We start from the raw sequence: 24,705 nt of genomic DNA, 5'->3' as shown, positions 1-24,705 counted from the left end.
AGTATATTAATATAGCCTCTGTCAAGGGCTGAGCTGGAGAGAGAGCTGAGCTGCCAGGTTTTAACGTGGTCAGTTAAGAAAACGGCCAAACTTAAAAGAAAAAGAAAAAAAAAAAAAAGAGACCATCAAGACTTTATTCACTTGTGCAGTAGTATAAGCAAGAAGCAAAAAAGGAATAAGTGGCAGCTCCCAGAATGTTCCATGTTTTCCCCCATGGAGCAGCTCAGAGGAGGGGAGTTTGGGGTATGGGGGTGATCATCTCCTGGCTTAGGGAGAGGGGCTGCCAAACATGAGCCTCCTGCTATTTCGTTCTTGCTGGGAATTTATGCACCCTGTGGTGAAGGGTGGGAGTTTGGGGACGGCTAGCAGTGGAAGATAATTAACACTGAGAACCACGGAGGTGGAGGTTGTTGCAGTGAGCCGAGATCGCGCCACTTCACTCCATCCTAAGCGACAGCATGAGACTCCGTCTCCAGAAGAAGAAGAGGAAGAGGAAGAATGGGAGGGGGAGGGGAGGGGAGTGGGGGGTGGGGGAGGGGGAGGCGTGGGGGAGGGAAGAAGAGAAGAGGAAGACGAAGAAGAAGAAGAAGAACAACAACAACAACAAGAACAACAAGAAGAAGAAGAACAGAGAAAAGCATGTTGTTCAGGTTACCCTCAAAAAGTTGGTCTCCAGTAGAGGCAGCCAAGAAAGACCTCTGCCAGGACCCCCCTGATCCAGGGACCTCTGCAAGGAAGTATCTGGGCTGGGAATGCAGGTATGTGTAAGAACATAAGTGCGGGGGGAACTGAGTCTTGGATACAACTCCCTTAGGATACTGTGTGCTCTGTGCACCGAGGCTGGGTGGGGAGCACCCATGGAACAAACCCTATGATAAGGCCTTTGTAATGGCTGAAAACTCACACACAGCGTTGGGTTTTGTCTCTCAGAAAACTGCTCAGCCCCTCCAGCTTCCTCTTGACCAGTGTCAGCAATAGCATACCCTTGTCAAAACATAAGACTATTTGGCCAGGCCCCGTGGCTCATGCCTGTAATCCCAGTACTTTGGGAGGCTGAGGCAGGTGGATCCTGAGTGCAGGAGTTTAACAGACTGGCCTCAAGAAAAAAAAATGTTTTTTTTCACTTTTAACCCATTTGTGTCTTTATATTTTAAAGTGCATCTCTTGCAGGCAGCACAAAGTTTTCTTGCATTTTTATCCAGTCTGACAGTCTGCCTTTTAATGGGGCTATTTGGACTATTTTTATTTAAACTTTTCATCTGTAATGGCTAACTTTCACTCTATCACATTGGCATTTGTTTCTTATTTGTTCCACCTGTTCTTTGTTCCTTTTTTCCTCCCTCTCTGTCTTATTTTAGATTAATTGGATTAATTTAGATTAACTGGATTGATTTGAATTAGTTGAGTATTTTTATGATCTATTTTATCTCCTTTATAGAGTTATTAGCTATAACTCTTTGTTTTGTTATTTTAGTGGTAGCATACATCTTTTCTTATCACAATATACTTTTGAGTGATATTATACCTCTTCATATGTGGTATGACATCCTTAGATGAGTATACTTCTATTTCTCCCCCACCAGCCTTTATGTTATTGTGTTTGTTTTCCAATTTATATAAGTCATAACCCCAATAATACATGGTTATTATTTATGTTTAAATAGCCAATTATCTCTTATTTGGTAATTTTTATTGTGATAAAATATACACAACATAAAATTTACCATTTTAACTGTTAGCAGTGGTGAATCCATACAAGACTGCAGCAACCTCAATTCTTACCTTCTTCAGAAGAAATAATTCAACCAAAGGGAATAAGGCATAGGGAGAAACTGAGGCAAGTTTAAGGGAAGGAGTGAAAGTTTATTAAGAAGTTTTAGAGCAAGAATGAAAGGAAGTGAAGTAGACTTGGAAGAGGGGCAAGCGGGTGACTTGAGAGATCAAGTGCAAGGTTTGACCTTTGACTTGGGTTTTTATGCTTCTGGGGTGATTGTGCCCTTCTCCCCTGATACTTCCCTTTGAGTGGCCTGCCAGCACTTAGTAGGGGCCACATGTGCAGTGTGTTTACTAAAGTTGTATGCAGGCTGCCTTGAAACATTTTTCCCTTACCGGTTGAGTATTCCCTAAGGAAGGTCATATACCAGTTCATTCCACCATTTTGCCTCTTAGTGTGCGTGCTTGAGTTCACTCACCCAACTCCTGAGCTCTAATCAGGAAGCTGCTGATCATCAGTTTCAGGTGTTTTCTATCTATTGGGAGACTGACTTTCCCTGGTGCCAGCTGCAACTAATTATTATTTTAGAGACAGTTTAACAATCACCTCACTATCACCTTATGGTCGCCTGACATTCCTGGTGAAGAGGGCCATCTCCTTCCCTGCTCATGTCTGCCTAACTACCTATGGTAACAAAAGCTTTTTTTTTTTTTTTTTTCTTTTGAGTCAAGGTCTTACTCAGTCACCCCAGATGTCGTGCAGTGGGGCAATCATGGTTCACTGCAACCTCAACCTCCAGGGCTCAATTGATCCTCCCACCTTAGCCTCCTGAGTAGCCAGGACTACAGGTGTGTGCTGCCACACCTGGCTAATTTCTGTATTTTTGGTAGAGACAGGATTTGCCTTGTTGCTTAGGCTGGCCTTGAATTCCTGGGGTCAAGCTCTCTGTTGGTCTCCACCTCCCAAAGTGTTGGGATTATAGGTGTGAACCGCCGTGCCTAGACCCCCAAAGTATCTTTTTTTCAGAAACAGTGTGATAGCTCTCAAACCATCACCTAACATTCCTAGTAGGAGGGGGAAGATCTCTCTCTTGCCCCAGTCATGCCTCTCTAACTACGTGTAACTAGTTAGCTCAGCTTACTGTTATAATTTTTCTCACGGATACAATTTTTGCAAAGGCACTTTCAGTACTACCAAAATAAATAGTAATCAACCATTTGGAAAGCATTTAGAAGTAATTGAAGTCCCTACTTACACCAAATGAGGAAAAGCCAAACTACACTGTGGGACACACAGTAAGGCCCTGCATCATTCAGCTGTTGCTGTGCAAACACCTCCTCAAGACTCCGCAGGATAAAGCAATGATCATTTATAATTGCTCACGTGTCTGCAGGTCAGCTTCTTTTTGGCTGACCTAGGCATGGCTTAGCTAGGCTGGCTCTGGAGTGTGTGTCTCTCATTCTCCTCTGGTGGCAAACAATGGCAGATGACAATGGCAAATGTGGAAAGCCTTTAAAACAGAAATCTCATAACGAGTTCCCTGTCACTCCCATTCATCTCAGTCTTTCAGCCAAAGCAACTGATATGGCCAGACCCCACATCAAGGGGTGGGGAAATATATTTTGCTTATTTATTAGTAGCAAAGTCAAATGGTGGTCAGTGCAGAATGGGTTGAATGACACAACCGATCATCAGCCCTGAAGAAACTGGGTTTTTCAATGTTAGTAGTATAAATACTCATCATGGCCAATTTTAAGCTGCCTTCTTTCCTTCACTCCATCCCTCCCTCCACCCCTTCTGCCCTCCTTCCTGCGTTTCCTCCCCCCTCCCTCATTTCTTCTGTCCTTCCCTCCTTTTCTTCCTTTCCTTCTCACATCCTCCTTTCCTTTCTTCCTCCTTCCCTCCTTTCTTCCGTATTCTCTGCCTCCTACTCTAGAATTGACATTTCACAACAGGCAATCCATGTCTGTCTTAGTCATTGCTTAGAAGTACCTGGCACATAATGAAGGCTCAGTACATATTTCTGGAACAAATAGTTGACTAATTGAATAGATGATCCTTTCTTAATTCTGTACCAGGATTTAAGAATTATTCAAAGACGTCATTGTTTTAAAATGACCAAGTACTGCTCAGCACTTTCAAGTTCACAAAGCATGCCTCATGCATCATCTCTATGATCTCTACCCAGGTGCCATCCTGACGAAGCTGGGAAAGGCTTTTCTCTTCCTCCTCACTTTACAAATGAGGAAACAAAGACTCAGAGGGATGGAGGTTCCTGCTCAAGGCCAAACAGCAAGTGTGTATCCACAAGTCTGACTCTCATTCTGGCAGTCTTCTCAGTGGTCTCCAGGAACTGTTTAGCTCTTGGGGGGATCTCACAAGGGACGCCTGGAGGCTTCAGGGAGAGCTGTCTCAAGGAAGAGGAGAGAAAGACATGGTGGCGAGGAAGGAGGATTGACGACCAGGGAAGGCCTTACATAGACCTCTACCAGGCTGAGCCTCTGGCGTCAGGCCAGTAACATAGTAATTCAGGTCCCCAATCCTGATTCTGTCTCTAGATTCCCACTAACCTCCCCACAGACATGGAGCATTGAGCCCCCCTTCCCCACATATAGAGTACCCCAGATAGAGTAGGCTCCACACCTAGCACCCACCTACTTGCAAGACTATAGCAATGAACAGCAGAGTGCAAGCTGAGATCCGCAAGCTGAACTTGGTCCCCAGGGATGATTTGTTTAGCCCCTGTAGTGTTTAAAAAATTTACAAGCAGGATAAAAACCATTTACAAGCAGTATATCCCAAGTGGTTGGTCGATTTTGATAAACAGAAAAATCTTGCCACACATCCTGGCCATTCTGGGCTGACAGCAGTCATCCACCTGAGATCAGATAAGTGTTGTCCAGTTCAATGCAGCCTATCAATGCAGCCAGTCAAACCAGTTCAATGCAGTCCAGTTCAATGCAGTTTCCTATCACCTCTCCGACTTTCCGGGGAGCCGTTGACTGCAGTTTATTTCCATGCTGGAAGTTTTACTTGTGTCAAAAAACATACCTCTGAAACCGAAGCTTATACCAAAAGAAGAAAAACAAAATATGTAGAGCTTCATGATTTTATTACATCGACTCACAGGACCCTGAGTTGACAAGCCCTGGGCTATGCCTCAGTTTAAAATATATTCCTTCTTTCCTTCTTTCTTTCCTTCCATCTTCCCTTCCCTTCCCTTCCCTCCCTCCCTGCCTCCCTCCCTTCATTCCTTCCTTCCTTTCTCTCCTTCCTTCCTCCTCCTCTCTTCTCTTTTTTCTTTTCTTTTCTTTCCTGACAGAGTCCCTCTGTTATCCAGGTATGGCATATAATACATGCTCACACCACCACACCCAGCTAATTTTTTAATTATTATTTTGAAGAAATGAGATATTGCCATCTTGCCCAGGCTGGTCTCTAACTCCTGGCCCCAAGTGATCCTCCTGCTTCAGCCTCCTAAAGCATTGGGATTGCAGGCATGAGCCACCTAGCCCAGTTAAGTACACCTTTTCCTAGTTCTGTCAACAATCTCACAAAGCTGGCATCCAGAACTCTCCTTTAGGTGAGGATCCTTGAGTTAAGAGGTGTTGAGAGACTTGCCCAAGGTTAAATAACTAGAAGTAGACACAGAATGTGAAGATAACATCTCATCCGGCACAGGCATCCCCATAAATTGCATTCCCACCCACACACCACCAGTGTGTTCATTGTGACAGGGTGTGTGACCTGACACAACAGCCCTTGTGTAATCTGACACATTCCCATTAGGTAGCAACATAAACCAACAAAGCTTTCCAGGACAATGCCTTTGTGGAAATTGGTTTTCTTGCGTTATTAGGGATTTTAAGGCAGAACGGTTTTTCCCCTCTTTCTGTCTCTCTCTCAAAAAAAAGCCCTTTCAATACCCAATATTGCATGGCTTTCATGCCAGGCATAAAATGAAATTTGCCATAATCCATTGCCTAGGGAGAAAGTCATATGTGTGTGTCACAACTGACATCTGTTAAATTAAGTAAGCAAGCAATAAGAAGGTCTGAAATATATTCTTTGTTGAAGAAGTCTTGCAGACACTGATCAGCTGCCCTGTACAACTGAGAAGAGAACAAGCACCTTTCTTTTCCCCCAATGTGTGCCACTGAAAGCCTCCAAGGAGGACAAAAGCAGAGGATGGATGAACTTGCACACCATGAGTTTAGCACTTCTGTTTCAAGTTCAAGCAAAATGGCTGAGCACAGCAGGAATGACCACATTGCCAGCTCCACCATACCTGCTTCCTCCCCAGGGCTGAACAGGAGCTCAGGCTAGTCCTTCCTTACCTGCTACTTCTTTTGCAAAGTGTAGGAAGGTGTGAGGCTTCATCCAGACCACCTGATCAGTTTTGACCATCAGCATGTTATTATGGTGGATCTATTCTTAAAATACATTTGTTCTTTTGTTTTCCTCACTAGCAAGGAATTTTGAACCAATAGCTCCAGAGTTAGCCCTTGCAATTTATTAATCAAGCTTCATTATGAATATGAGAATGAGAACAGATGTAATTCCAATATGCAGCTGGAGTATCAGCTAAGATGTGGTCCTTATAGAGATATATTAGGATCAACAAACGAGAAAGAGAAGCTTTGCCTATGCAACCAATTATAACTGTGGGATGGTGTATTTTGGGTATTGGAATTTTTTGATAAACATAAGGATAGGCAGAAAGCCCTTCAGTTTCAATCCTTTGTTTTGTCCTTTCCCTCATCCCTAGAAATAGGTTATGTATCTATGACAATAACAGTGAGTGCCTCCCAAAAAACCACACACATTTTCAAACCTCCCCTGCAGTTGAATTGAACCATGTGGATGAGTTCCGGTAAACGGGAAAATATTTTCTTATATTTTCTTTGAGTTCTATTGTGGTTTTATTTTTGTATTTAATCCACATGGAGTTTCTTTTAGTATATTAGTTTCAAGGCAGTTGTTCCCAGACTATTTAATTAATCTTTCCTTTTCCTGCCGATTGCAAATACCAATCAGTATATGATAAATTCTGATTTATGGTTCAGTAATCAATTTTCTCATTCCTATGTTGGTATCAAATTCCTAAATTAGAGTAATTTAAAAATATGTCTTACTATCTAGTAAGAGCTATCCCCTTTAATTTTTTAAATGGGGTCTCACTCTGTTGTCCAGGCTGGTCTTAAACTTCTGGGCTCAAGCAACCCTTCTATCTCAGCTCAGGCTCCAGAGTAGCTGGGACTACAGGCTCACACCACCACACCTGACTCCTTTAAAAAAATTAATTTAGTCACTTTTACAAATGTATTCTTTGAGTAGAATTTAAAAATCAGTTTTCTAAGTTAAAAAATCAAAGATTGACTAAATTCACAGGGTGACTGGGAAATAATTGATATCTTGTCAGGCCTGAGACTTCTCATTCACATGTGTGAGGTTTCCCTTCATTTCATGTCTTCTTCCGTGTCCTTAGGCCATTTTGTATTTCTTCTGTGTTTGATTCTGAGTATTCTATGATTTTGGTTGCTTTTGTAAATGGGATATTTTTCTCATTTCTCATCATTTTTTTCTAATTTATTATGGCTGAATGTTATTCCACTGTATGTATATATCACAATTTATTTATCCACTCATCCATCAATGGACATGTGGTTTGCTTCCACCTTTTGGCTAGTGTGCTGCTATCAACATGTGTATGCATGTACTTGCATCCCTGTTTTCAATTCTTTTGGGTACAGATGCCTGGGAGTGGAATTGCAGGGTCCTGTGATAATTCTGTGTTGAGTCATCTGAGGAACCACCAACTGTTTCCTGCAGTAGCTGAACCATATTACATTCCCACCAGCAATAGACAAATTCCATTTTCTCCACATCCTCCCCAATACTTGCTGTTTTCTGTTTTCTTTTTAAAAAATTATTGCCATCCTAATGGTTGTGCAGTTGTGCCTCATTTTTATTTGCATTTCCCTAATGATGAATGATGCTGAGCATGTTTTCATGTGTTTGTGGGCCATGGTCTATCTTCTTTGGGAAAATATCCACTCAAGTCCTTTTTCCATTGTTTAAGGGATGGTTTGTCTTTTTGTTGTTAGTTTCCTAACTTTTTGACAGGAAAAAAATTAACTGAAAGTTGCTGTGTTTCATAGGATACTTTCAAAAGCAACAACTAGAAGATGCAACTCAAAATGACTTAAATGATGAAAAATGTTAAATGTTTGAGTGATCAGGTATGGTTCTAGCATTCTCCACATATTAATTCATTTAATTATAACAAGAATACTACAGGGTAGGTATACAAATCATAAATATCAGGCACAGAGAAGTCCAAAGTCACACTCACACAGCTGGTAAGTGGTAAAGTTGGAATTTGAACCTAGAAAGTCTGACTCCGTAGTCTCATCTCTGAGTGACCAGGTAATAAGTCTACAGAGAGGCAGTACTGGCATTGATTGGTTTAGCAGCTCAACCTAATACAGGAGTCTAGATTTGTCAATGTTCCTATTCTGTTACCCTAAGCACGTTGCCTTTGCCTCAGGGTCCTCCCCTCATGGTTGCAAAATGGCTACAACAGCTCCAAGCATCATATTTTCTCCCAGCAACATCCAAATGACAGAAACAGAAAGTCTCTTTGGTTTCTTCCTTTTTAAGAGTAAGGAAAACTCTTCTAGAAGTACCTCTAGCAGACTTCTCATTGACCAGAATTGTGCCACATGCCTCATCCTAAACCAATCACTAACAAGGGGCACAGAACTACAATTTTGGACACAGACTAATCAAGGTTTATACCTTGAAACTTCAGTGGAGTCCAGATTCTAAAAACTACCTGCTGCTCAGTTCCTGAACAGAAATCATTTTCTGTTAACAAAGAAGAAGGAGGTAATCACTGTCGAGTTGGTGACCAACAGCTGCTGCCACAATTGTCATTTACTTCTGTTAGCCTCAAGGTTAGTGATATCTTCTCTGTGGGCTGGTGATTTCTCACCCTTGATTTCTGCTAGGCCATGTGTCTGATATCTTCTAGGCCACAGATGCAACATGTACAAGGAAATCTGAATTCCCACCACACATTTGTTTGCAAAACTCTGTGCGCCATTTCTTTCTACTTCTGACAGCTACCCCTACAGATCACAGGGGCAAGCATCTCTTTAGGGTGACCTTTGCATGTTTATGCTAATTGCAGATTAAAACTGTAAGCACTAACACTCGTAATTTCCTAGCTTCCCACTGTAAAAAGTCCCCCTAAGTGATATTTAATTTCACGTGCTTGCCAAATCTTAAATCCAAAAGCAAAAGCCGATTTACCTCTGTACTGAAATTAAAACTATACAAAGTTTTTGGCTTTGGGGGCACACGTCACTCTTCTCAGTCGCCCTTTGTAGGTCAGATTTAAGTTAGGAGTCTCCCTGACATTTGAAAATGTCATCAAACTATCCTGGCTAAAAAGAAATGAAGAAGCTTTCTTCCACATTTATGCAAGTCACAGGAAATCTTTCTAAGGGGACAAAGTAAAATAGTCTTGGGACAAATATTTCACTGCATGTTTATATAATGAATACACTGCACTGAGCATCTGTGAATTTTTCTGAACATTGCTCCTAATCCAATTTTAATGTATTTCCAGTCATGAAAACAAAAACAAACACACTTAACCTTCAAAAGGGAAGAGGAATGACTTTGACTTCAGGTTTTTCACAAATATCTGTAAATAGCTGAACAACCCAATCTACATGATGATCTTTCTGCTATTTCTGGATGAGTCAAGTTCTGCCTTCCCATTTACTCTGGAGCTCATGTGAGATGGCTGTGATTTAACCAGAGGAAGCTCAAGTCGTAGGGCTTTGTGGTAGTGAGTTTTTCTTCAAAGAAAGGTAGTAAGTTTCCCATAATAGAAAGGATTCAAACAGAGGGCAGATGGCCTTTTGTCCAGGATTCTGCATAGTACAGGTTGAACTTAGAGAACTTACTGAAGGCCTCTTATTGAAGGTCTCTTTCAAAAGATCCTAGGAGAAGTCAGGAGAACAATCCTTATATGCCTGTGATGTTTTATGAATCAGAAAACCCTTAGACATGGGCTTTGTCTCATTTAAATATCAAAACAACCCTATGAGGTAGGTGGGTTGATTATTCTTGTTTTACAGATGATGAAATTGAGGTTCTGGTAGAGGTTAAGCAACTTATCTAGGGTCACACATTTAGGAAGCGAGGTCGTAGGAACTCCAGGTCAGAGTTATCTCCATCCTCAGGACAGGGCAGAGAGGAGGCAGGCCCATTCTGCATGGCTGGAGCATTGTTAGGCGGGTGGCTACACTGCTGGGCACAGAGAAGTGGTTGTGGCTGCTCCAGCCTTTCTCTTTCTCCTACGCCCTAAGGCTGGTCATCGACAAAGCTCTCTGTCCTCAAGGACCCCTATGTATTCTTTCTCAGCTGCTGCAGCTTGGAGCTGACCTGCCTCCCAAAAGCCAAGTGTGTGAAGCCTGTGATTTATACTTGCTTGGTGTTTCAACCCATGCCCCCTTGGTGTTTCAACCCATGCCCCAAATACACCTTTTTAAAAGGACCACCACAGAAACACCTCCAAAGCAGGGGGCTATCAGGCAGGCTCTCTCTCAGCCCACAGTTTTGTCAAGGGAGAAGGGGAACACTTCTGCTCAGTAGGGTCATTCCAGTCATGCCGTACAGGCTACTCCACCTAGTCTGAATTGTGTGAGAACAGAAAAGAAAATGCCACTGCTTGGTGGGGAAAGAATGTTGGTGGAGCGGACAGGATGTTCTGTTTCAATCTCCTCACAGCCCCCAGGCTCTGACATAGATGGGAGCACAGAGTCCCTTGTGTGAGGGCCTGGGAACTGAGCTTTCTTCCACGTAGTTCTCCCAATCACATTATGCCCTTTTCTGGTAATTCAGTGGGAAACGGATCCATCCAAGAGTCTGGGCTGGCCCATAAAACGAAGGTAAATATCCCAAAGAAAAAAATTATTGTCAATTACAGAGACCATGTGTTCACAGGAATAAACAGGAATACAACTGAGTGGAAAAATGGGTGTATCACCACACATTCCATCTGATCAGGCAAGAGATGGGCCAGAAATGAGTTTCATATCTTTTTTCATTTGGGTCAGCCAGAAGGGGATATATGAAAGGGAATAAAGTATACACAGATAGCTTCAAAAATAATATCTCTAAGCTTTTAGAAAGCCATCCAGTCTTGCTACTCCTAATGCAACAGGAAGTTGTTGCATTTTTGTTGAATCTGGAAGACTTTTCTCTCTCTGCTTGACTGTATTTGACCATACAGGATGAGCCTTGGGCCTGCTGGCAGTATGTTTTCTAACTCTGAGGGCCCGAGGAAACTGATGTTTGGAGAGAGGTCAGTGGCTTGCCCAGGGTTACACAGCTTGGAAATTTGAGGTCAGGACTTTCCCTGTCAGGTGCATCCCACACACCTGGACAAGACCCAGGCATGAGAGGAGCCAGACACCCACTGCACACCAAGGTGATGTGCGGGTCCTGATTTCCTCACTATTTTCACCCCAAGGGCTTTCTCCCATTGGAGCTACACTGGGAGATATGTGCTGTCTAAAAGGAGGGATGCTGGGGACTATAAAGGGACACTCATGTTTCCTGTTCCCACACCAAAGGTTTGAGATGCAGGAGCTTAAAACCCTGACCCTTACAGTTCAGGTACTAAGTTGATGCCAGAAGCATTTGATTTGGAAGATGTAAATAAAGTTGGAAGAGCTGGTTCTTCTCACTCCAGAGAGCGGGAGAGAAGAGAGACTAGGGGCCTCGAGAGTTTGGCTGTTGGCAAATGTCACTGAGAAAGGGGACTGTGCCGCATTCCTGCCACAGACCTTTCATAGCAGCACCCAAGGGAGATGTGGGAAATGCTGAGATGATTCACTCCAGCCTCAGGAATCCCTGGCTGATGGGGCTAAGGCAGATGAGGTCTTTGTGGACCAATGATGGAGAGCATAGGAGAGCAAGGGCATCTCAGAGGCACAACAGAGTGGGTGGTGATGGAAACCAGGTGGCCCCTGGGATTATGACTGTCACAAACCCTGGGAGTGATGGAGATAAATTATCAGCTGGGCCATATGTAGTTGTGATTTTTATAGTTTAGAAATGATCAAATAGCAGCAATTTCACATTGTTTTGTGTAACATCATGGGAAAGCCTGAACTGCCTGCTATTTCATTTCTACCATGCAGTAGAATAAGAGTTTGAAGTGGAACCAAATTCAGTCTTAGTCAAAGACAATCAGGCTTCTCACCTATCTGCATGGAGGCTATGTGTAGCACTAACCACACTGAAATGCCTCAACACTACCTCGCCACCAAGCAGTTCTGCAGATGCCTGATGGTTCAGATCTCTTTCCCCAGGAGGATCCTGGGATGTCTTCATAACATTCGACTCTAATTTGAATGGATTCTCCTCCACATCCTGCTGTTTAAGATTTACATATAGTTTTTGGTATTCTGATGGAACATGCTTGGGAGCTGGGGAAACTTGTTCTTTCCTCACAATTCAATCCAGTTTTCAGTCTTATCTATGTCATACGCCTGTGAGCACAGGATAAGAGGAATATAGGTAATTTCAGAAAACATACAGGAGCCTACCATCATCAACTTTACTTTTTAAATGGGTTGGGTTTTGCTTCATGTTGGGAAGCTCAGTTCCTCCTGAGTGGGGAATGGTAGCCGGGAAATTGCTGGTCAAATCATCAGCCCTTTGTCCTCCTGGCATGACACAGGAGCCTGGGAAGGACAGAGGAAGTGGCTGCCAGGGAGGTTAGAAGGCATTACTCCTCCACAACAGCCATATCTAGGCATAGCATGGTGACTTTTATGCCATGGTTCTCAAATTGTGTGCTAAGGCTCTCTGAGGTGCCTCAGTGAACACATCGGAACACTGCAAGATAGTTTAGCCTTTTGAAGGAAGCTCATTAACATCTGTCAGATACTGTGCAAAAGCACTGGTTTTGATGGTTTTGCACACTATCTGAGTTTCAGATAGTTGCTATGATAAAAAAGATGCATTGTGAAAAAAATCAGTGTGAAATAGAAAATGACAATGGCAGTATCCAATCTGAGTCCAAGGTCTGAGTAATTGTTCAGGGCCCAACAGGCACACACCTCACATTACTAAGAAATTGTGGCCGGGTGTGGTGTCTCATGTCTGTAATCCCAGCACTTTGGGAGGCCGAGGTGGGTGGATCATGAGGTCAGGAGATCGAGACCATCCTGGCCAACACGGTGAAACCCCGTCTGCACTAAAAATACAGAAAAAAAAAAAAAAAAGCCATGCGTGGTGGTGGGTACCTGTGGTCCCAGCTACTCGGGAGGCTGAGGCAGGAGAATGGTGTGAACCTGGGAGGTGGAGCTTGCACTGAGCCAAGATTACACAACTACACTGCATCCTGGGCAACAGAGCCAGACTCCATCTCAAAAAAAAAAAAAAAATTGTAATCATTTGAAAATAAAGTAAATGTATTTTTATTTCAGTCCGTCTGTGTTATTTTTTCCTGAAGTGGCCAAGGTGTTTTCAGGACATAAATAATTGGTAAATTATTTGGACCCAATTCATAAACAAATTTTGGGGTATTTCTTTTGACCTGCATGTGCCACGAAAAAATTACAGAGCTACTAGGGGAGCTGTGATCTGGAAAAACTTGGGAATCTCTGTCTTAGTGAGAGGTGACAGCGTGCTGGCAGCCCTCGCAGCCCTCGCTCACTCTCGGTGCCTCCCCAGCCCCAGCGCTCATTCTGGCCATGCTTGAGGAGCCCTTCAGTCAGCCGCTGCACCATGGAAGCCCTTCTCTGGGCTGGCCGAGGCTGGAGCCGGCTCCCTCCGCTTGTGGGGAAGTATGGAGAAGGAGGCACGGGGAGGGGAGGGGGAAGGGGGGACGGGGGGGAACCGGGGCTGCGCAGGGCGTTTGCTGGCCAGCTAGAGTTCCAGGTGGGCATGGGCTTGTCGGGCCTGCATTTGGAACCTCTGGCCGGCCCTGCCGGCCCCAGGCAGTGAGGGGCTTAGCACCCAGGCCAGCCACTGCGAGGGTGCATCGGGTCCCCCAGCAGTGCTGGCCCACCGGCACTGCCATGGATTTCTTGCCCGGCCTTAGCTGCCTCCCTGCGGGGCAGGGCTCCAGACCTGCAGCCTGCCATGACTGAGTCTCCCGACCCCTACCCCCAACATCCCGGGGGTCCCTACCCCATCCGCCACCCCAGTTTGCCCCCAAACTGCCCTCCAAGCCGCTGTCCCCACAGACCCATCCCCCTGCAATGGCTCCCGCCCCTGCATCCCCCACCTCCCCACCATGGGTTCCTGCAGGGCCTGAACCTTCCAGATGTACCCCACCCCCTGTTCCATGGCACCCGGTCCCATTGACAGCCCAAGGGCTGAGGAGTGCGGGCACATGGTGAGGGACTGTCGGGCACTCCACCTGCCTCCTGGTGTGAAATCCACTGGGTGAGGCCAGCTGGGCTCCTGAGTCTAGTGGGGACTTGGAGAACCTTTGTGTCTAGCCAAGGGATTGTGAGTGCACCAATCAGCAGTCTGTGTCTAGCTCAAGGTTTGTGAACACACCAATCAGCACCCTGTGTCTAGCTCAGGGTTTGTGGATGCACCAACAGGCCCTCTGTATCTAGCTAAACTGGTGGGGACTTGGAGAATCTTTATGTGGAGCTAAGGGATTGTGAATGCACCAGTGGGCACTCTGTGTCTAGCTCAAGGTTTGTAAATGCACCAATCAGAGCTCTGTGTCTAGCTAATCTGGTGGGGACTTGGAGAATGCTTATGTCTAGCTAAGAGATTGTGAATGCACCGGTAGGCACTCTGTATCTAGCTGAAGGTTTGTAAATACACCAATCAACACTCTGTGTCTAACTCAGGGTTTTCAAATACACCAATTGACACTCCGTATCTAGCTAACCTAGTGGGGAGGTGGAGAAGGTTTGTGTCTAGCTCAGGGATTGTAAACGCACCAATCAGGGATTGTAAATGCACCAATTACCTGTCAAAAGAGACCAATCAGCCCTCTGTAAAACAGACCAATCGGCTTTCTCTAAAATGGACCAATCAGCAGGATGTGGGTGGGGCCAGATAAGAGAATAAAAGTAGGCTGCCTGAGCCTGCAGTGGCAACCTGCTCGGGTCCCCTTCCACACTGTGGAAGCTTTGTTCTTTCGCTCTTTGTAATAAATCTTGCTACTGCTCACTCTTTGGGTCCACACTGCCTTTATGAGCTGTAACACTCACTGCGAAGGTCTGCAGCTTCACTCCTGAAGCCAGCGAGACAATGAACCCACCAGGAGGAAAGAACAACTCCAGACATGCTGCCTTAAGAGCTATAACACTCACCACAAAAGTCTGCAGCTTCACTCCTCAGCCAGCGAGACCAAGAACACACCAGAAGGAAGAAACTCCGAATACATCTGAACATCAGAAGGAACAAACTCTGGACATGCTGCCTTGATGAGCTGTAACACTCACCACCAGTGTCCACGACTTCATTCTTGAAGTCAGTGAGACCAAGAACCCACCAATTCCAGACACATTTTGGCGACCACCAAGGGACTATCGCCTGTCACCAAGCAGTGACTACCATCAGACCTCTTTTGCTTGCTATTCTGTCCTATTTTCCTTAGAATTCAAGGGCTAAATGCCAGGCACCTGTCAGCCAGCTAAAAGTGACTAGTGCGGCCACCAGACTAAAGACACAGGTGTCAGGCTTTCTGGAAAAGGGCTCTCCAGCAACCCCCAACTCTTTGGAGTTGGGAGTGTTGGTCTGCCTAGAACATGCTTCTGCTGTTTCTGTACTTCTGGGCTGAGCCGAGGGTCAACAGAGAGGAAAGCCATGCAGCTCTGGGGTCCCGACAACACGTTGGTTGACCCGCAGCCATAAGCGGAACTCTCAAAGGCATGTCACCCAAGCGAGACTCACCCATCTATCTTATCTATCCTGACCCTTGCCCCCTGGGTCCAAATGCTTGCCACACAAACTTCCTCTTGCCTCTCTTCTCTGAAGTTAGTCGTGCTTCTAAAAATTGTTACCTGTCTCTGGTGCTTTTCTAGTTTCTCCTATAAGAATGACTTCTAGTATAAACTCCAGGACTCTGTTACTTTCTTTAGGCACCCAGCCTCACCAATCAGAAAGACATAATTTTTGCCCAAAGCCCCATCATAGTGCGGACTACCTGGAATTTTAGGATCCCTTCTCAGACTAATAGGCCTAACCAAAGCTATTCCTGAAGCTAGGATATGGGGAGCCTCAGAAGTTGTATCCTTCCTATTCATGTAAGTGAGGACAAAAGGTATCACTCTTCCAACCCTGGAGATCCCTTCCCTCCCTCAGGGTATGGCCCTCCACTTCATTTTTGGGGCATAACGTCTTTATAGGACAGGGGTAAAGTCCCAATACCAACAGGTGAATGCTTAGGACTCTAACAGGTTTTTGAGAATGTGTCGGTAGGGGCCACTAAATCCAATTTTTCTCGGTCAGTCCTCTTTGTGGTCTAGGAGGACAGGCAAGGGTGCAGGTTTTCGAGAATGAGTCGGTAAGGACCGACCTTCCTCGGTCCTCCATGTGGTCTGGGAGGAAAACTAGTGTTTCTGCTGCTGCATTGGTGAGCACAACTATTCTGACCAGTAGGGTCCAGGGAGCATTGTGTGTTCTTGGGCAGGGGTGGTTTCTGTTGCTGCATTGGTGAGTGCAAGTATTCTGATCAGCAGGGTCCAGGGACCGTTGTGGGTTCTAGGGCAGGGGGAGAAACAAAACAAGCCAAAACCACAGGCGGTTTTGTCTTTCAGGTGGGAAACACTCAGGCATCAACAGGCTCACCCTTGAAATGCATCCTAAGCCATTGGGACCAATTTAACCCATAAACCCTGAAAAAGAGGTAGCTCATGTTTTTCTGCACTATGGCTTGGCCCCAATATTCTCTCTCTGATGGGGAAAAATGGCCACCTGGGGGAAATAGAAATTACAGTACTATCCTGCAGCTTGACCTTTTCTGTAAGATGGAAGGCAAATGGAGTGAAGTACCTTATGTCCAAGCTTTCTTTTCATTGAGGGAGAATACACAACTATGCAAAGCTTACAATTTACATCCCACAGGAGGACCTCTCAGCTTACCCCTATATCCTAGCCTCCCTATAGCTCCCCTTCCTATTAGTGATAATCCTCCTCTAATCTCCCCTGACCAGAAGGAAAAAAGCAAAGAAATCTCCAAAGGACCGCACACCCCTCCGGGCTATCGGTTATGTCCCCTTCAAGCTGTAGGGGGAGGGAAATTTGGCCAAACCTGGGTGCATGTCCCCTTCTCCCTCTCTGATTTAAAGCAGACCAGGGCAGACCTGGGGACGTTTTCAGATGATCCTGATAGGTACATAGATGTCCTACAGAGTCTAGGGCAAACCTTTGACCTTGCTTGAAGAGATGTCATGCTACCCTTAGATCAAACCCTGGCCTTTAATGAAAACAATGTGGCTTTAGCTGCAGCCCGAGAGTTTGGAGATACCTGGTATCTTAGTCAGCAAATGAAAGAATGACAGCCAAAGAAAGGAACAAATTCCCTACTGGTCAGCAAGCAATCCCCAGTATGGATCCCCACTGGGACCTTGACTCAGATCATGGGGACTGGAGTCGTAAACATCTGCTGACCTGTGTTCTAGAGGGACTAAGGAGAATTAGAAAAAAACCCATGAATTATTCAATGATGTCCACCATAACTCAGGGAAGGGAAGAAAATACTTCTGCCTTCCTCTAGCAGCTACGGGAGGCCTTAAGAATATATACTCCCCTCTCACCTGAATCCCTCAAGGGTCAATTGATTCTAAAAGATAAATTTATTACCCAATCAGCCACAGATATCAGCAGAAAGCTCCAAAAGCAAGCCCTGGGCCCTGAACAAAATCTAGAGGCACTATGAAACCTGGCAACCTCATTGTTCTATAATAGGGACCAAGAGGAACAGGCCCAAAAGGAAAAGCGAGATCAGAGAGGGGCTGCAGCCTTAGTCCTGGCCCTGAGATAAACAAACCTTGGTGGTTCAGAGAGGACAGAAAATGGAGCAGGTCAGTCACCAGTAGGGCTTGTTATCAGTGTGGCTTGCTAGGACACTTTAAAAAAGATTGTCCAGTGAGAAACAAGCTGCCCCCTCATCCATGTCCCCTATGCTGAGGGAATCACTGGAAGGTGCACTGCCCCAGAGGACAAAAGTTTCCCGGGTCAGAAGCCCCCAACCGGATGATCCAACAACAGGACTGAGGGTGCCTGGGGCAAGCGCCAGCTCATCATCACCCTCACTGAGCCCCGGGTATGTTTAACTATTGAGGGCCTGGAAATTGACTTACTCCTGGGCACTGGCACGGCCTTCTCAGTGTTAATCTCCTGTCCTGGACGACTGTCCTCAAGGTCCATTACCATCCAAGGAATCCTGGGACAGCCTGTTAACAGGTATTTCTCCCATCTCCTGAGTTGGAATTGGGAGACTTTGCTCTTTTCACATGCCTTTCTTGTTATGCCTGAAAGTCCCACACCCTTATTAGGGAGGGATATATTAGCCAAGGCTGGAGCTATTATCTACATGAATATGGGGAACAAGTTACCCGTTTGTTGTCCCCTACTTGAGGAGGGAATCAACCCTGAAGTCTGGGCAGTGGAAGGACAATTTGGAAGGGCAAAAAATGCCCACACAGTCCAAATCAGGTTGAAAGATCCCACCACTTTTCCTTATCAAAGACAACATCCCTTAGGGCCTGAAGCTAATAAAGGATTACAGAATATTGTTAAACATTTGAAAGCTCAAGGCTCAGTAAGGAAATGCAGCCATCCCTGCAACACCCCAATTCTAGGAGTACAAAAACCGAACCGTCAGTGGAGACTAGTGTAAGATCTTAGACTCATCAATGAGGCAGTAATTCCTCTATATCCAGTTGTACCCAACCCCTATACCCAGCTCTCAAATACCAGGGGGAGCAGAATGTTTCATGGTTCTGGACCTCAAGGATGCCTTCTTCTGTATTCTCCTGTGCTCTGACTCCCAGTTCCTCTTTGCCTTTGAGGATCCCACAGACCACATGTCCCAACTTAACATGGACGGTCTTACCCGAAGGGTTTAGGGATAGCCCTCACCTGTTTGATCAGGCACTGGCCCAAGATCTAGGCCACTTCTCAAGTCCAGGCACTCTGGTCCTTTGGTACGTGGATGACTTATTTTGGCTATGGGTTTGGAAGCCTCATGCCAGCAGGCTACTCTAGATCTCTTGAACTTTCTAGCTAATCAAGGGTACAAGGTGTCTAGGTTGAAGGCCCAGCTTTGCCTACAGCAGGTCAAATATCCAGACCAAATCTTAGCCAGAGGGACCAGGGCCCTCAGCAAGGAATGGATACAGCCTATACTGGCTTATCCTCACCCTAAAACGTTAAAACATTTGCCAGGGTTCCTTGGAATTACCGGCTTTTATTGACTATGTATCCCCAGATGCAATAAGATAGCCAGGCCCCTCTATACTCTAATCAAGGAAACCCAGAAGGCAAATGCTCATCTAGTAGAATGGGAACCAGAGGCAGAAACAGCCTTCAAAACCTTAAAGCAGGCCCTTGTACAAGCTCCAGCTTTAAGCCTTCAGGACAAAACTTCTCTTTATACTTCACAGAGAGAGCTGGGATAGCTCTTGGAGTCCTTACTCAGACTCGTGGGACCACCCCACAACCAGTGGAATACCTAAGTAAGGAAATTGATGTAGTAGCAAAAGGCTGCCCTCACTGCTTAAGGGTAGTTGCAGCAGTGGCTATCTTAGTGTCAGAGGCTATCAAAATAATACAAGGAAAGGATCTCAGTGTCTGGACTACTCATGATGTAAATGGTATACTAAGTGCCAAAGGAAGTCTGTGGCTATCAGACAACAACCTACTTAGATACCAGGCACTACTCCTTGAGGGACTGGTGCTTCAAATACACATGTGCATGGCGCTCAACCCTGACACTTTTCTCCCAGAGGATGGGGAACCAATCGAGCATGACTGCCAACAAATTGTAGTCCAGACTTATGCCACCTGAGATGATCTCTTAGAAGTCCCCTTAACTAATCCTGACCTTAACCTATGTACCAATGGAAGTTCATTTGTGGAGAATGGGATACAAAGGGCTGGTTATGCCATAGTTAGTGATGTATCCATACCTGAAAGTAAGCCTCTTTCCCTGGGGACCAGTGCCCAGTTAGCAGAACTAGTGGCACTTAACCAAGCCTTAGAACTGGGAAAGGGAAAAAGAATAAATGTGTATATAGATAACAAATATGCTTATCTAATCCTGCATGCCCATGCTGCAATATGGAAAGAGAGGGAGTTCCTAACCTCTGGGGGAACCCCCATTAAATACCACAAGGAAATCATGGAGTTATTACATGCAATGCAAAAACACAAGGAGGTGGCACTCTTACATGGCCACAGCCATCAAAATGGGAAGAAGAGGGGAGAACAGCAGCATAAGCAACTGGCAGAGGTAGGGAAAGACCAGCAAGAAGGAGAGAAAAAGAAAGTCAGAGAAAGAGACAGAGGAAGAAGCAGAGAGACAAAGAGAAGGAGTTAGAGAGAAAGAAGGACAGACACAGAAAGTCAAAGAGGGACTTAAAAAGAGGGGAAGAGACAAAGAAGGAGTCAAAGAGAGAAAGAGAGAGAAAGAAATAGTAAAGAAAAAAGCAGTGTACCCTATTCCTTTAAAAGCCAGAGCAAAGTTCTGTCTACCCAGACAAGGCATATTCTTCTTATGTGGAACAATGACCTATATCTGCCTCCCCACTAACTTGACAGGCACCTGCACCTTAGTCTTTCTAAGTCCCAACATTAACATTGCCCCAGGAAATCAGACCTTATCGGTACCCCTCAAAGCTCAGGTCTGTCAGTGCAGAGCCATACCACTGATACCCCTACTTATAGGGTTAAGAATGGCTACTGCTACAGGAACTGGAATATCCAGTTTACCTACTTCGTTATCCTACTACCACACACTCTCAAAGGATTTCTCAGACAGTATGCAAGAAATAACGAAATCTATTCTTGTTTTTTTGAAGCAGAAAAACATATTCTTTATTTCCGATAATTTCCTTTTCTATTTTTTTTAAATTTTTTATTATTATTATACTGTAAGTTTTAGGGTACATGTGCACAATGTGCAGGTTAGTTACATATGTGTACATGTGCCATGCTCGTGTGCTGCACCCATTAACTCGTCATTTAGCCTTAGGTATATCTCCTAATACAAGCCCTCTCCCCTCCCCCCTCCCCCAACCCCACAACAGTCCCCAGAGTGTGATGTTCCCCTTCCTGTGTCCATGTGTTCTCATTGTTCAGTTCCCATCTATGAGTGAGAATATGTGGTGTTTGGTTTTTTGTCCTTGCAATAGTTTACTGAGAATGATGATTTCCAATTTCATCCATGTCCCTACAAAGGACACGAACTCATCATTCTTTATGGCTGCACAGTATTCCATGGTGTATATGTGCCACATTTTCTTAATGCAGTCTATCATTATTGGACATTTGGGTTGGTTCCAGTCTTTGCTATTGTGAATAGTGCTGCAATAAACATACGTGTGCATGTGTCTTTATAGCAGCATGATTTATAGTCCTTTGGGTATATACCCAGTAATGGGATGGCTGGGTCAAATGGTATTTCTAGTTCTAGATCCCTGAGGAATCGCCACACTGACTTCCACAATGGTTGAACTAGTTTACAGTCCCACCAACACTGTAAAATTGTTCCTATTTCTCCACATCCTCTCCAGCACCTGTTGTTTCCTGACTTTTTAATGATTGCCACTCTAACTGGTGTGAGATGGTATCTCATTTTGGTTTTGATTTGCATTTCTCTGATGACCAGGAATGATGAGCATTTTTTCATTTGTCTTTTGGCTGCATAAATGTCTTCTTTTGAGAAGTGTCTGTTCATGTCCTTTGCCCCTTTTTTGATGGGGTTGTTTGCTTTATTCTTGTAAATTTGTTCGAGTTCATTGTAGATTCTGGATGTTAGCCCTTTGTCAGATGAGTAGGTTGTGAAAGTTTTCTCCCATTTTGTAGGTTGCCTGTTCACTCTGATGGTAGTTTCTTTTGCTGTGCAGAAGCTGTTAAGTTTAATTAGATCCCATTTTTCAATTTTGGCTTTTGTTGCCATTGCTTTTGGTGTTTTAGACATGAAGTCCTTGCCCATGCCTATGTCCTGAATGGTAATACCTAGGTTTTCTTCTAAGGTTTCTATGGTTTTAGGTTTAACATTTAAGTCTTTAATCCATCTTGAATTAATTTTTAATCCAGCATATAAACAGAACCAAAGACAAAAAGCGCATTATTATCTCAATATATATAGAAAAGACATTGACAAAATTGAACAACCCTTCATGCTAAAAATTCTCAATAAATTAGGTATTGATGGGACGTATCTCAGAATCATAAGAGCTATCTATGACAAACCCACAGCCAGTGTCATACTGAATGGGCAAAAACTGGAAGCATTCCCTTTGAAAACTGGCACAAGACAGGGATGCCCTCTCTCACCATTCCTATTCAACATAGTGTTGGAAGTTCTGGTCAGGGCAATTAGGCAGGAGAAGGAAATCAAGGGTATTCAATTAGGAAAACAGGAAATCAAATTGTCCCTGTTTGCAGATGACATGATTGTATATCTAGAAAACCCCACTGTCTCAGCCCAACATCTCCTTAAGCTGATAAGCAACTTCAGCAAAGTCTCGGGATACAAAATCAATGTACAAAAATCACAAGCATTCTTATACACCAATAGCAGACCAACAGAGAGCCAAATCATGAGTGAACTCCCATTCTCAGTTGCTTCAAAGAGAATAAAATATTTGGGAATACAACTTACCAGGGACGTGAAGGACCTCTTCAAGGAGAACTATAAACCACTGCTCAATGAAATAAGAGGATAGAAACAAACGGAAGAACATTCCATGCTCATGGGTGGGAAAAACCAATATCATGAAAATGGCCATATTGCCCAAGGTAATTTATGGATTCAATGGCTTCTCCAACAAGCTACCAATGACTTTCTTCACAGAATTGGAAAAAACTACTTTAAAGTTCATATGGAACCAAAAAAGAGCCCACATTGCCAAATCAATCCTAAGCCAAAAGAATGAAGCTGGAGGCATCATGCTACCTGACTTCAAAGTATACAAGGCTACAGAAACCAAAAGAGCATGGTAATGGTACCATATCACCGATATAGATCAATGGAACAGCACAGAGCCCTCAGAAATAATGCCACATATCTACAACTATCTGATCTTTGACAAACCTGAGAAAAACAAGCAATGGGGAAAGGATTCCCTATTTAATAATTGGTGCTGGGAAAGCTGGCTAGCCATATGTAGAAAGGTGAAACTGGATCCCTTCCTTACACCTTATATGAAATCTATTCTTACTTTACAATCCCAAATAGACTCTTTGGCAACAGCAACTCTCCAAAACTGCTGAGGCCTAGACCTCCTCACTGCTGAGAAAGGAAGACTCTGCACCTACTTAGGGGAAGAGTGCTGTTTTTACACTAACCAGTCAGGGATAGTACGAGATGCTGCCTGGCATTTACAGGAAAAGGCTTCTGAAATCAGACAACGCCTTTGAAACTCTTATACCAACCTCTGGAGTTGGGCAACATGGCTTCTCCCCTTTCTAGGTCCCATGGAAGCCATCTTGCTGTTACTCAACTTTGGGCCCTGTATTTTTAACCTTGTCAAATTTATTTCCTCTAGAATTGAGGACATCAAGCTACAGATGGCCTTACAAATGGAACCTCAAATGAGTTCAACTAACAACTTCTACTGAGGACCCCTGGACTGACCCTCTGGCACTTTTACTGGCCTAGAGAACTCCTCTCTAGAGGACACTACAACTGCAGGGCCCCTTCATTGCCCCTATGCAGCAGGAAGTACCTAGAGCGGTCATCAGACAAATTCCCAACAGCAGTTGGGGTGTCTGTTTAGAGGGTGGATTGAGAGGTGACAGCATGCTGGCAGCCCTCGCAGCCCTCACTCACTCTTGATGCCTCCTCGGCCTTGGTGCCCATTCTGGCCATGCTTGAGGAGCTCTTCAGCCTGCCACTGCACCATTGGTGCCCTTCTCTGGGCTGGCCAAGGCTGGAGCTTGCTCACTTGGCTTGCAGGGAGGTGTGGAGGGAGAGGCATGGGCGGGAGCCAGGGCTGCATGCAGTGCTTGTGGGCCAGCTAGAGTTCTGTGTGGGTGTGGACTTGGTGTTCCCCGCACTTGGAGTGGCTGGCCAGCCCTGCCGGCCCCGGGCAGTGAGGGACTTAGTACCCAGGACAGCAGCTATGGAGGGTGCACCAGGTCCCACAACAGTGCTGACCCACCAGTGCTGTGCTCGATTTCTCACTGGGCCTTAACTGTCTCCCCATGGGGCAGGGCTTGGGACTGCAGCCCACCATGCCTGAGTCTCCCCCAACTGCCATGGGCTCCTGCATGGCCTGAGCCCCCCTGACGAGCACCACCCCCTACTCCATGGAGCCCGGTCCCATCAACCACCCAAGGGCTGAGGAGTGTGGGTGCATAGTGAGGGACTGGTGGGCAGCTCCACCTCTGGCCCCAGTGTAAGATGCACTGGGTGAGGCCAGCTGGGCTCCTGAGTCTAGTTGGGACTTGGAGAACCTTTGTGTCTAGCTAAGGGATTGTGAGTGCACCAATCAGCAGTCTGTGTCCAGCTCAAGGCTTGCGAACACACCAGTCAGCACCCTGTGTCTAGCTCAGGGTTTGTTTGTGGATGCACCAGTTGGCACTCTGTATCTAGCTAATCTGGTGGGGATTTGGAGAATCTTTTTGTCTAGCTAAGGGATTGTGAATGCACCCATCGACACTCTGTGTCTAGCTCAAGGTTTGTAAATGCACCAATCAGAGCTCTGTGTCTAGCTAATCTGGTGGGGACTTGGAGAATCTTTATGTCTAGCTAAGGG

The sequence above is a fragment of the Pongo pygmaeus genome, chromosome Y, assembly GCF_028885625.2.
Source record: "Pongo pygmaeus isolate AG05252 chromosome Y, NHGRI_mPonPyg2-v2.0_pri, whole genome shotgun sequence".
Classification (NCBI taxonomy): domain Eukaryota; kingdom Metazoa; phylum Chordata; class Mammalia; order Primates; family Hominidae; genus Pongo; species Pongo pygmaeus.
The sequence above is the reverse complement of the archived record's forward strand: the minus strand, read 5'-3'. Positions refer to the sequence as shown.